The sequence below is a fragment of the Pelmatolapia mariae genome, linkage group LG8 (assembly GCF_036321145.2).
Source record: "Pelmatolapia mariae isolate MD_Pm_ZW linkage group LG8, Pm_UMD_F_2, whole genome shotgun sequence".
Taxonomy (NCBI): Eukaryota; Metazoa; Chordata; class Actinopteri; order Cichliformes; family Cichlidae; genus Pelmatolapia; species Pelmatolapia mariae.
In genome coordinates this window covers 27,310,474-27,324,375 of record NC_086234.1, presented here as the reverse complement: position 1 = coordinate 27,324,375, position 13,902 = coordinate 27,310,474, and the positions used below count along the sequence as shown (strand labels likewise).

The following is a 13,902-nucleotide window of genomic DNA, read 5'->3' as shown; positions in this document are numbered from 1 at the left end:
ATTCATCAAAACAATCTCAGTGAACACATGTTTGAAAAATTGTTATGATTTTATGTTCCAAATTATTTTGTCTAGTGAGGGAGAGACTCAGTATGACTGAAAAAACTGACTAAATTTCCTTGAAAAGCTGTGAGTGTTTACTGCAAGGTCCTTTCACTGATCAAAAACCCTTCAAATCGTGTTAAAGAATAAAATAAACACCACTTACATTACAGTCTCACACAGTTACACTAGTAAGTGAGATGCTACTGCACAAAAAAACTGGTCTAAACTCCAAATCTCAACAACTATAGGTCTATTTCCATTTACCGTTCAACCAATCCATTGTGAGCTGCTAAATGCTCAACTATGTTATCCAGATAGCCTGTAATTGTGTCTGTCAAGTATTGTATACTGACTTTTGAGAGCTTTATCTCAGAAATCAGCTGCCTGCTGTGACAGAAAATGGCAGTATGCCAAGCGTGAGAGTGAAACAAAACAGTAAAGATGTTCTGTAAACTGACAAGAGAGTCTGCTGATAATTTTCTGTAGATTCATCACAATAAGTGACATTTTTCACTTTGTCATTTGACAAACTGAAGAAATCTTTATGATATCTTCAAATATGACTTCAAAATTTGAATAAGTAATGGAGTTAGGTAGGAAGAATAACTATAAACTGTGTGTAGTTCCTGTTGTCATTGTTTGAATAGCTTTCATGAGAATTACATTGGCTTGATTTAGAAAGAACAAGACAGTTTTTGTGTTGTGTTTCTTCACATCTTTAAAATAGTTGCTTACGCGAAATATATAAGGTCTTTTGTGTTGCTTACATCTCTGATGATTAGCTGTTTAAAGTGCAAGATGCTAAAGAAGACAAGCTTTTGTAGGTCTTGACAGCTATTAAAAAAAATCATTTTATAGTATATGATGTGGCATCTAAACATGGTCTTATAAGGAATGCATGCATTATTTCTAGATTTAAGAAGTGTTCTTTGTGGTTCTGCTGGTTACTTTCCCTACAGCGACTTTTCCTTCCATTTGTTAATATCAGTTCAGGTTAAAACACTTTGGAACCAGGTCCCACTTCAGGGAGCAATCTCTACCTCCCAAATCAGTCTTAGGTGGAAATCCATCCTGGCTCTGTGGCAGATTCTTTGATTGACAGCACTACAAAGTATCCTGCACATTCAAAATGATGGTCAGGTTCTGGGGAGGTGGCATGGATGACCTGCTGGCTAAGCAAATCACGGAATAACCATTAAAGAAGTGTTAATAAGGTCCTGTGGAGGGCAAGGCTGGGGCTGTGGTGCTCATTAGCAGGTTCCTTTTAGATACATTACAGAGAAATGATTGGACTTGTCCCATCTCTTAAAGTTCTTCCACTGAATATGTAGGGGAGCCCAGGAGGAGAAGGATAGAGGTGAACAACTGTGTCTGTAAAAGAAAATGAAAAAAAAAAAGGGACTTGCTATGCATTTCACCATATTTTGGGCCAGTTTATAGTCTGTTAGAATTAGTTCTGACAGACCGGACTGTGTTTGGCAGAAATCAGTGTTTGTATTTGTTCCAAACGGAGCGTAAATGGAAGTTTAAATATTTGGATAACTGTGAACAAATTCATACAGTTCAGTCTTGCACTTAACTGGCATCAAATTGCATGGTCATTGTGACATTAAAAGTGCTGCTGAATAAGTTAAATTATCTTTCTCAACACTCCCAACCACACCATGAAGAGATGATCAGTTTTGCTGAGGTACACGGCTACAGTGATCAACCACAACATTAATATCACTTCCTTTGTATTTTGAGGATCCCCGTGGCTCCATACCCATTGAGGGATTGTCAGTCAATCTCTGTGGTGTCCTGTGGTGTCACTAGCAATGAATCCTGTCTATCGGTCCTTTGTTCTTTGAACTGTATATGAGAAGTTTTGCTGGGTTTATTTGGATGCATTTTTCTACTCTGGGAGTGTACAGCCATTGGGGAATGTTATCTCCACGGCAGGTTGTGTCTCTACTGCAACAATTTTTGCCAGGACCAAAGGTTTCCCAGTAGAACATTGCAAATGTAGGATGACAATCAATGTTAGTTGTTAGTTGTTGGCTTCAGTAGACCTTTTGATAAAGGTTATATAGTTAGATCAGGTGGTCTGTTGTCATCCCTACATTATGTTGCAACAGCATAAACAAGGGGTGGTGGTGGGACGCTTCACAAGACGCAGTACCTGATGAGGTACTACAGATGAAGCACTGAGCACTTCTTTTACTCGCTTCTTTTTCACTTCCCATGTGTTTCTAAGTCACTATTACACATCATTACTTTTGTCTACTCTGCCCTGTAGTCTGTGTTAATTCTTTGTCTGCCTTTTTTCTGTCTTTTCTTCTTCTTTGTCATCATCTCAACCAGTCATTGCACATGGCTGACCTTTTTTTAAATAAGGTGTTTTCCTTTAAAAAAAAGGTCTCCTTCCCCATCATCATCAAATTCTTGTTCATCTGTGATTGTCAGATGTTTCTAATATTGAACGCTCACAATATAAAGTGGCTTGGGATGCCTGCAGCTCTGAACTGACGCTATAAATTGAATTGAATTGAGTGGTTATTATTTGACATTTGTATTGTTGTGTCCTGAAGATCTCTATAGCTTCTCGTCAGCTGCAGAGATTTAATGGCAGCTTCTCTTTCCCACAATTAACTCATGAATTTATACAACTCAGAAGTAATCCTCACTGTCCTTTAGCTGAGGACTGATTTAGCAACTGTCTCTGGTTTTTGAAATTTTAACACATGTGACAAACACCTTGTAGCATTTTCCAAAATACCAGCAGAGAACAAATATGTCGAGGTCAGTGAATGACAAGCCACCCTACAATTCCTGACAAGACTCTTGGGTGTCCCGAGGAACAATAGCACTTCTAGATACACTGCAGTCAATTACAGTGATGTGAGATGTGGGGGCAGACAGAGGAAATGACAGTTGGGAGACAGCTCTCTTATCATTGTCCTTCTGTTGTGGTCACTTTGAAACAAGTGGAGCTATTTGTCTGGCAGTGAGGTATGCTGGAGGGGAAGAGAAAGAACGCTTTTATCTCTGAAAAGACAGGAGAGGGGAATATGCAAGAATTGTAGCGCAGACGGAATATCTGAGTATTAACCGAGGGAGCAAGCTAAAAAAGAAAAAGTACTTTGAGAGGAGCTGTTTGGCAGGTAACTGGCAGGAGAAGTGATAGAGAATACTTGCAGGCAGGTAGCTGGAGGACAATGGACTGACAAGGCTGCTGTGATGTTTGCCCGAGCACAGTAGTGTACTCTAAATGTGGAGCATCAATCAAGATGCTGCCCGCTGCACAGCACGGCAACTTTTATCGCCACTCATTAAAGTAAGTGCAGATATTTTATGCATCAGTTAAAATGCAAGGACATTTTCATGCTAATTTCCCTCTTTTAGATTTGTTATTCATCATCTTTGATCAACATGGTCCTGCACACAAATAAAGCAGAGGCTGTGCTGCCTGATGAATCTGGACGCATCACATCTGTAAATTGCTTCTGCTGCTTCAGTTTATTTAGCAAACTCAGGACTTTTATTTATGTTTAATGAAACTGTGTGATATATTAAATCCCGCTTCAGTTGTTGTTCAGAACCAAATTGAGTGCAGCATTAATTTCTTTTTGCAAGGGAGTATTTATCATCTTTAAAAGTGGAGAACAAACAGAATATGGAATTCAAGTTCTGTTCTTGTTCCAGTTCTGTCTCTGGGAGCAGTTCCATCATCAGAAGAACATTTAGCAACTCTAAAGCCAACCTTTGCCTCCTGCCTAACCACCTTTGCCCCCCTCTCCGATAAGATTTGCTAAAAATGCGGTGGCCTTCTCTGAAATGAAATAAACTTGTGAACTTTGGCCCAAATTTCTCACCCCGTGGACCGTTTTGCCTCCCTTGTGAATCTGTAAGCACATGAAAGGAAACTGGCATCAGCGGCCGATTTGTGTTTTGGGTCTGGTCCCGGTCTTTGAATTTCAAGTTTCTCTACACTGGGGGCTTTTTGTTCTTCTGTTTCACAGCAGAAACAATTGGTTTTAATTGATTTTTTATGAATGAACTTGAGCAGTGAACACCCTCTCTCATTAGAGACATGGGTGCAGATCTGAGAGCTGTTAATCCACTGTTCAAAGGACAGTTATGGGCTTTTGAATCTAACAGCCTTTGTATAGCAACACTTCCTATTTAGGATGCCTTTAAGTCTGGACTTTATTTATTAACTTACACAGCGGCAGTTGTGTTGATGCTTGTTGTCTCTAAATACCTTTAAACTGTTTATCTGCTGTTGCTCTTTTTACACCAGCTGAAGATTCAAAATACCAAACATAAGAGCAGCTAAGCCTGGAACAGGAGCTGAGCACAGCCTGGGTTACCAAAGATTTTGGCAACAATGGCACTGGCTCAAGCTGTTTATCGTATTGAAAACCATAGCACTGTATACAGCCATGTCCTTTAAAGAGTTGCACTGAGTGAGAAAACAGCAGTTATAAATAGTGATGCTAAGGGCATTTTAAGGATACTTTCTCAAGTATTTTAGATAAACCTGGTAAAAGACTGATCTTGCCTCTTCTGTGCTGACCTCGAGCAGCTTTATATCCCACCTCCTTACAAGGCAATCTCTTGCTCTCATCTGTAATCTATTATTCATAACGAAGAGGCAGAGTAGAGACTGGGAGAAGCAGATAACTTGGTCACTTCTTTCTCCATCCACCGCCCCTCAACCCCTCATTACTATTATCCAGAAGCTATTGTGTGGGGAAAACAAATGGAACGACTGCCTTTTGTTGTATAGGAGAGGGGAAAATTTGTATTCTGTGCAGAATTTAAATGTAGACTTGCCATTCAGAGCACAGAGGCTATGGCTGCCAGTTGCATTGTGCAAATAATAATGCACGGGAGGGATCAAATTAAAATTTATCAGCTCTGAGATGGTATCCTTCTCCAAATCTATTTCTTGCAGATGAAAAATTGAAAATGCAAAAGTGAGCACGTTTTGAGTTTGCTGCTAATTTGCTCCGTTATTCCAAGAGAACTCCGAAGACAAGTTTGTGGCTAGTCTGTTGGGACATATATAGTCCAATGGTCATATATGTATCAGTTGTTGTAACGTAAACCATAAATGTTACATAATGGCCTTAAGTCACTAGAATAATATTTGCCATGTGTGGACTAGCTTTACCCTGCTAAGGGTTCGTTTTTGTTCCCCTCATTGACAATGACAATTTCATTTATATAGGACATTTCATTCACTATAAAAACCTGCGCAGGTTTGCAGTGCCTTAAGGCAGTGAAAACAGCAAAACAGAACCAAAAAACAAACAACAAAACAAAATTAAAAAACAAACAAACAAACAAACACCTCTTAAGCTCAGGCCTGTCTGAATATAAGGGTTTTGAGTCTGTTTTTGAGTATACGTACAGATGTAATTGACCCCAAATCAGCAAGACAGCTTGTTCCAAAGACCAGGACAACAGTAACTGAGAGCAGCCTGAGACCTGATTCTAGGAACAATTAAAAGATCTAGAATCAGATCTTTTAAATCCATATAAATTTTAGATCTAGAAGAAAAAATGAAAAAGTCTGAGAGGTCTGACTGGGTTGTAGAAATGGGGGAGTCAAACTATTGAGAGCTTTGTGAACTAATAAGAATGTCAAAGGTAATTCTATAAAGCCAATGAAGAGCCCCTTAAATACTGGGGTCTGCTGCATCTGCTGCATTTTGAATGAGCTGAAGTCATCCTACTGATGATTTGGGGCGTCCTGCAGTAATCTAACTTGAGATTTTCTAACCTCAGATATATTTGTTAAGTGATAAAAAGGAGCTGTGGAGCTCAAAGCTGAGATCACTGTAAAAAATGAATAACTGATGAATAAATATGAAAAAAATGGTAAAAAGGTGATCATTTCAGGATGGTCACATTAAATACAAAAACAAACATACTCATGTTTTTACACTGACACACTCAAACACACAAACAAACAGTGGTCCCACTCTTGGTGTAAAAGCTGATAAATGACTCCTGTTGTTGAGATAATCAGTAATGATTATCAATTTGTAGAGGGCAATTGTTTACTGAGCGCCTTAACAATTTGCTAATATTCACAGATGATAAACCACTACGACACAGTCACCTTATTGTTCCCAGTGAATTCGGACAGAGGGATAACACATTTCCTGATCCGGGCTCAACCACACTTTTATACGTAATTGTTTTATTATCTCTGCAATATATTTAACAACAAACAAAGTCTCTGTGTCTCTGCATAAAGTAGGCGGTGTTTTCCTGGGCATCTATTTCACACTGTTGTACACGCAAGCTGGAGGGACGAGAGATCAACACCCTGTCAGGCTCGGTATTAGGCTCCAATCTGAAAAAAATCACAAGATGTGAGAGACTTGACATGCTGAGAGGTACTCTGTTGGAGTGATAAAGCTACTCCACGAGTTGTTGGTTGAAGAGAGAATGTGCAGCAAAGTCTACATGTCTTAGCTGTCACTGACTCCATTCCCCCGCTGCACATTACAACATGGTACTCTCAGCCCTCTCCGACCAGAACTGCAAATTGCCTTTACCTTGTTGCCGTTCCTGGTTCTGTGAACTTATCACATGGTGGGCGAATGAATTATCACAGATAGAGGCAATATCTATCAATTTGTCAGTACAGACTGTGAGGTAATAGACACGGAGGCTGAGATATTATAATTGAAAGGCCCCTTCAGTAGCGATACGTAATGAAGTTTCCCTGTGGGCTGTTAAGGGTTGGGGAAGGCAGTGTTTCAGATGGTGGAAGGTGTTTTCACATATATCGAGTCATCCTGTTAACCCCCCACTGGGTGAGGCATGGAGGGAATATGATATGGGTGTGAAAACACAGGAGGGGGAGTCACTCACACTGCTTCATTATGAATCATTTGGAACAGGTCTGTGCATGACGCAAATATGGTATTATCTGAAAGTGCTATTTACTGACAAATTCAGTTAGACATTAGGGAGACAAATCAGTAGCTTTCCATGACACAGCCAATGTACTACACATCATGTATGTGACTGCTAAACATTTTGCAAAATGATTGCAGTTGTCGTTTGTTGATGTTTAAAATCTAGCTGAACCCATGAGGCCTAACTCATCACTGGTGTCGATCCCAATCCTAACAGTACCAGTTTTAAATTGTTTTTTCACATCTCATTCAGGGAACAGAGACAATCATTCGAGCATTCATTTAGCACACATCTTTTCACAGTTTTCCAACATAAGCTTGTTTTCCCTTTCTCCAAAGTATAGGATTAGGGTTAGAATAACACTCTCTACATTAGGTCATTGGTGACGCATCTAGGGTCCATTTAAATCCAGTTTAGTTTTAAGTATATGGCTTTAAGAATAACTGAATAAACAAGAGAAAACAAAATAATAAGGCAGTTCACCCCTTCAGCTTCACCACCTATTTACACGTGATAAGTAACCTAGTTACAAAGCTCAACAATCCTCGAGAAAACATGCACAAAAATCACAGAGGGTTTGGAGGCCAAGGTCGGGTCTGTTGCTGCTGTCAGTTGCTGCCCGGGGACAACTGCTGGAGAGGTTTTTTCAAAACAACCACTTGATCAGGAAGCCAATCAGCAGCTGCCAGCTCTCCAATCAGGAAGGACCTGCAGAGACTCTTAAAGACACAGAGCATAGAACAAAAAAACAACCACTGGGATTCAAATTATGGCAAGGGCCATAACAGTGATTTTTGTCCATCCATCAATCCATAGGGTGAGAGGCGGGGTGCAGCTAAACTGTTCTCTCAGGTCTTGGCATTCATGGAACAGGGTTAGGATTATCACCTATGTTGACTTTATTCATTTTGGAATTACAGTTCTTCTTTTTATGATTTGGGTTAGGGTATGTAAAAAGTGCTGGACATTAACCACACCGCAGTTTCAATAGCTCACTGGTTAGCTGGAGATGTTCTGTAATGATTTCACTGATATATGCTTTAAATAATTTGTTTCCAAATACTCGACGAATTTTAACCCCGTGCACCTTTGAGCTACATCTACCCAGGTCAGGTTGTTACAAAAATCAGTTTCATAGCACATTTGGTGATAACACTGCCCTCTACTTGTTCAGTTCAAATGGCTCTAGCATAGGGCTTCATTTCCATTGTAAAATATTTGGGACAGTTCAGTTTTTTTGAATAGAGTCAACAACCCAGTGCGTATACTCGTGTACACACTTATTCACACTATGATTTTTAATGTTGATTTGTGAACTGAAAAAGAAAAAAGATTTTCAAACCTCACTTTTGCTTAATGATGGCAACAGTGATTATGTATGTACTGTATTTAAATGATTTCAAATTCACTTCATTTGTATGTAAATGAATACCCAGCACTCCAGACAGTAACATGTATTCAGTGACATTAAACACTGCATTAGATCTTATCAGTGGCACTTTGAGGAGAAAATATTAAGTAAAGGGTAACAAGAAATGGAACAAAAATAGATCTTTTTTTTTTAAGTTTACAAATGCTGCTTACAGTACCTAAAACATTTATTTCATTTTTGAGTGTTAAAAATCTGTTGGTATCTTATGATTGTCAAATGGTTTATGAATTGGTGAAAAGTGGATGTTTATATTGACTTCACACCTGATCGTCACTTGAACAAATTATGCAAGACAAGGTTTAAAAACCTAATAGCGGTTTTCCTTACAGAAAGGAGTCAAAACCATTAGTTTCCATTAATTTTCAGACACAATATCCATATAGCTGAACCTTGCCTCCAGTTATGAAACCAGTCTATTATTAGTAGTATTATTACTTTCACATTCCTTAATTAAGACAAAGAAAACCAGTGGATTAAATAGTCACTGAACTCACCTTAAATGTTTATGCTGTCAAAATTTGGCAAACTATAAACCAAGACAAAGGTTTTAAGAGTACAGACATGAAAAAAGACAAATTGCTGAACAGGATAAAAATCCATACATTTGAACTGTGCAGCATACATTTAAAAATTGTCTATCAAAAATATCATGTGTGTGATTCATATTTTAACTACATTTACTTTAAAATATTTTCTTATTAATAAAGTCTATTCTATGTCAGGCTAAAAGTCACATTTTAATATTTGTTCAAAAACCCTACACACGGATATGAACCATTCACATCCACAGGGGATAAAAGAAAAACAGACCTACTTCTATATGTACATTTATTTAAACGCCAACTTTACATATTTACACATTAGAAAATAAAATATCACTCAAGAGTTAAGATATGAAAATAAGGAGATTCATTCTAAGGGAGTTCTACGGTTATCTTTTACTCAACATGACATGAGAAAGAAAATCACACCATGAGCAACCAGCAGCGCAGGACACTTTTATTACTAGCCAGTATATAAGGCTTATGCTGTATCTATTCAGTCAGTCAACTTTCCATAGTTTTGCCATCTACTAAAAAAAAATCCAAAAGGGACTGAGAGTAAATCCTTCTCTTTGGATCCAAGCTGGATTCTCTGCCATTATTGCTACACGGCCTATACTGAGTCTGCATTGGCCCTAACCAGTATTTTATTTTATTTTATTTGAACAATAATAACTTAATAAAATAAAAACAATAAAATCAATAATCAATCAATCTTAATTTGGCAAATATAGGTTATTAGCCTACTGCCACTTCTTCTTTCTTTTTTTTTCAAATAGAAATGATAAACTATCATAGCTTCTTTTCAGCTGGATTTGGAGTTTGTATGTTCGACTTGAGCCTGTATGGGTTTTCTCTGGCTCCTGGGTTTTTCTCCCATAGTTTAAAGATATGCTAATTAGGTTAACTGGTGATTCTTAACTGGCCATAAATAATGTTATTATTTATGACATTTTCTGTACCAAATTTAATAAAAACAGAAAGAAAACAAATATCAAAGCTGGCTTCTTTTCCTCACACTTGTTGCAATCAGCTGATTTCAGCTTATGTGCACGAAATAATAAAATAGTACAGTAGTCTATAACTTTTAAAATAGTGTCGATATAAGCATGACTTTTTGTTGTTGTTATTGCAGAAAGGACACATTTATGATGGCAAAGTTGTCTCCATGTGTGAGCCCTGTGATGGACTGGCATCACAGGGCTTGTTACTTATATTATGTCTAATTACGGCAGGCTAAATGACTCACTACAGACAAGTCTGTAGCAGCAAGATTTATAACTGTGACACACAGTTCATCCAACTTTGCGACACGATGTTCAATCTCAGAGATAAAAGACTGTTTGGAAAAGATGCTAGAAAAGAAATATTATTTAAAGTGGGCAACGTGATGACTGATAGAAATTCAGTGTAAAAATTATGGATGGCTACATTCTGATGGTTAATATAAAATTTGTAATCTTCCATCTGATATTTAACAAAAGGCTAACTATAGCCTGTTGGTGGTGTTCAGTACTTTTCTATGCCCATCCCCAAACGTGAATCACATGTCACTGCCTATAGTATATGCACATAGTAATTGGTGCACCCTTGGAGCGCTTTCAAATCAGGCAAAATTAGCCGCATGCTGCCGCTTCTGACAGATATGAGCTTTTCAATCCTCTTCCCAACTGAGTGGAGGAGTTTTCTGTGTCTTAATTACCTCACATTTGGCACAGTGCACTGCAGAGCTGGCTGTCGGGAGATAGGGACTCAACTGAGACACTCAGACAGCGGTTGGTGACAGAAGCCAGGGGAGGACGCAGGAGAGAAAAAGCTCCCAGCTAGCACGCTTTGGATGACAGAAGCAGTGTTGGAGGGGGCCATAGATCCCCACGGAGGGGCAGAAGAAAGAGAAAGAGCCAGCTCAAGGGAGAATCCCCCTCAGGCACATATGGCAGAATTGAAACATCCATATGCTGGCATAAAACAGAAGAGTGTCGATACTCTCGGTCTCTCCTTCTGTCTGCCTTTGGAGATACGGTATACTGGCTGGTCTTTTTTATTTTGCACACAACTCAAAATCCCCAGAGGAATGCTGACTGTAGTAAAGGAAAGACCGATGTTTCAAAAATCCATACTGGGAATACAACATCATGGCTAGTCCATGGATGAAGCTATAAAATAGAGGCTGCCACAAGAACAACAGGGTTTACAGAACATTATATGAAACAACCAATAAAAGTCATTTTTCTCTAAGACATTATGTATGTGCCATAAACAACTATTGCTGAGCAAAAAAGAAAGTTAAAGTTGCACCTTTTACAACATGTTGGCTGCAGTGTTGAGGCACAACTTTACTTAGAAGGCAAACCTTCTCCATTTCCACTTTGCCTCAGAGAGTAGCTGGATAGTGTTTGTAGACCAGTCTGCCACTTCCATTGGAAAATGCACTTTTTCCCCTAGCAACAGGATATTGGCAGGGTTGCTGACTGGTTTGTAGGCCAGCATGACTGGAATTTACATGACTGTCATCAACATCTGGCAAAACAAATTTTTCCCTCATGACTGGTGGTTGTCAAATGGTTGTGACCCTGAATCTAGGACTGTTTGATTAGGACCGTATTCACTTGATACATTGTTACTATAACTGCCACATAATCGACAATGGCAAGCAAGCTAATGCTATATTGTTAGTAGCCATGTGTCTGCAAAACCTCAATATAGACTGGTGATAAATAAAAAAAACAAACGAATCCATCATGGTTTCTTGGTCACCATCTTCACGCTTCAGTCTGACCGCGAAGCCACTTGCTCGCTGGATTAAGTCATTAGCCAACGAGCATACCACCACCATTTGTCACTGTAAAACATTTTAAGAGCAAGAGTTACTAAGCTGACGTCAAGTGAGAAAGCCATTTTCCCACAGACTTCTATAGGACCATCTTTTTGCAACCACAGCTATCACCATCTGGTGGCCTTTAGAATTCAAGTTTAAGTCACTCTGGATAAGCTTCATTTTTCCAACCCTCATGTTACATCCATGTTTTATTATATCGTTATATCTACAGACAATATTTAACGAGTATTAAAAAAAAGAAACAAAGTGTTAGGCTGTAGATATATACAGGATTTCATCTAACCAATAATGACTCATTCAATTGTCAAATAAAATAAAATTATATTAAGTGTTGCTGGGATATCACAGAGGTCCAATCACTTAAAGGCACTTCAATCTTATTTCTGTATTTACAGCTGAATCATCTAATGGAAATTCTCCTTTACACTTAATAACTCTAACTTGAAATAAAAGACTAGCGTGCACGTCTTATACCCAAGCAATTTCCTGCCAGTGTTTTCTCTGAGTCAGTTGATAATGGGAAAAACATAAAAGGACCCTGCAGAGAGAGTTGACTCCTGCAGCCAGAGGCAATGAACTGCAAAGGCTGACAGCGAAGCACCCGAGGTGTTAGTGTAAAAACTCTTCTTATATCCATGCCACAGACACTCTGCTACCTAAGTATGTGTATGTTTGCTCAATCTTTTAATTATAAGAGTCAGCTGATTGTAGGTAAAACAGGCCTAAACACAGCGCCAACATGACACTGACGCATGATGTCGTATTGCCGACATAAATAACTGGACATGTGTTGGATATAAAGAAGCAATCGTGTCATTTCAGAGGCTGTTTTTGTTCCCCTAGTAATACACGGTGTGATTTAGAATGGACAGAAACTGTACACAGCGGGCTACAACACAACATCTCCAAGCAGATCTGCCTCCAGTTCAATTGTGCTCCCTGTACTAAACTGTCTCTATTCCCTTGATGTGGCATTGATCGGTCTACTCGGAGCATTGTCTGATAGTCTGACCACCACCATCAATATTGCATCAAGTTCTTTCTAAACAGCTCAGAACTATTTTGCAGTCCATCTAGGGAGAGGTAATAAACATGTCTGTCTTCATTCCCTGTGCAAGAATCACATGCCGCCTCATCTCACCCTGTGGCTTTATTTTGTGCGAGGGAGAACTGAATAATTGAGATCCACTTTTTTTGTGACACAAGGTGAGCTTTGGAAATGATACAGGCAAAAAAGGGACTTGTTACATTATTAATCACTTCAAATATTAATTAGTTATTCTTTGTAATTAGTATGTGGTCCTTTAATCACACAGTATCCACTGTGAAGATTAAATGTTTACAACAGAGTAAGTCAATATTTGCTCATTGGAAGTTAAAGTAAAAAAAATAAGCACTCAGTGCTCAAACCTATGGTAGCAGCAGAGGGAACTCAGGCATTCCAGTTCTGTCTTCTGAAAACGCAGCTGGACCAGATTTTGGCCCAAACTCCACCTGACTTCTCACTGGTTTTTTCCTCCATCTCTCTCCTGACCACTGTGGTCTATCTGGCAGATACAGCAATCTAGGGAAGCATGAAGATATTAAATTAAACCAGGAGGAATCAGTCATGCAGCTGCCACAATGCCCTGTGGGAAATATAGTAAAAAACAGTGTTTGAGAGGATGATATCTACAGTACTGGTGACTCATTGACCCAAGTCCTCTAGCTAGCTCATTAGCCCTTCATTATAACTGGTTCTGCAGACTCTGGTGACAGTGTGCTGATGTTATGTACCTTGCTTTTAATTATTGGCCTGGAACCGCTCAGATGCACTGCTGTGCACCCAAATTGCATCTGATAGTGATCTGTGTACAATTAGGGTCACTTAAAACATATTCGTATTTAAACTGGTGGTTTTGGTCAAACGATTTGAGACAAGAGACCAACCAAGTGCAGGGCCTACTTCTGAGGATGTAGCAGCTCGCTAACGATCTCATCTAATGCTATAAACCCAGAAGAGAGACGGAGGGAATGCCATTTTCCCCAATTCACCTAGTAAAAATGATCTAATTTCATGCCTTTATTTAGCTTGATTTATTTAGCATTATAGTAGGTCTAAGGGATCTTTAAAAAACTGTAAG

At 38.9% G+C, this 13,902-nt stretch overlaps 1 protein-coding gene across 6 annotated transcripts in view; it reads left to right on the top strand.

The window, feature by feature from the left end:
* LOC134632864 (protein shisa-6) overlaps positions 1-13,902 on the top strand; it is a 75,314-nt gene that overhangs the window by 22,724 nt on the left and 38,688 nt on the right. The gene's annotated exons all lie outside the window — the stretch shown is intronic.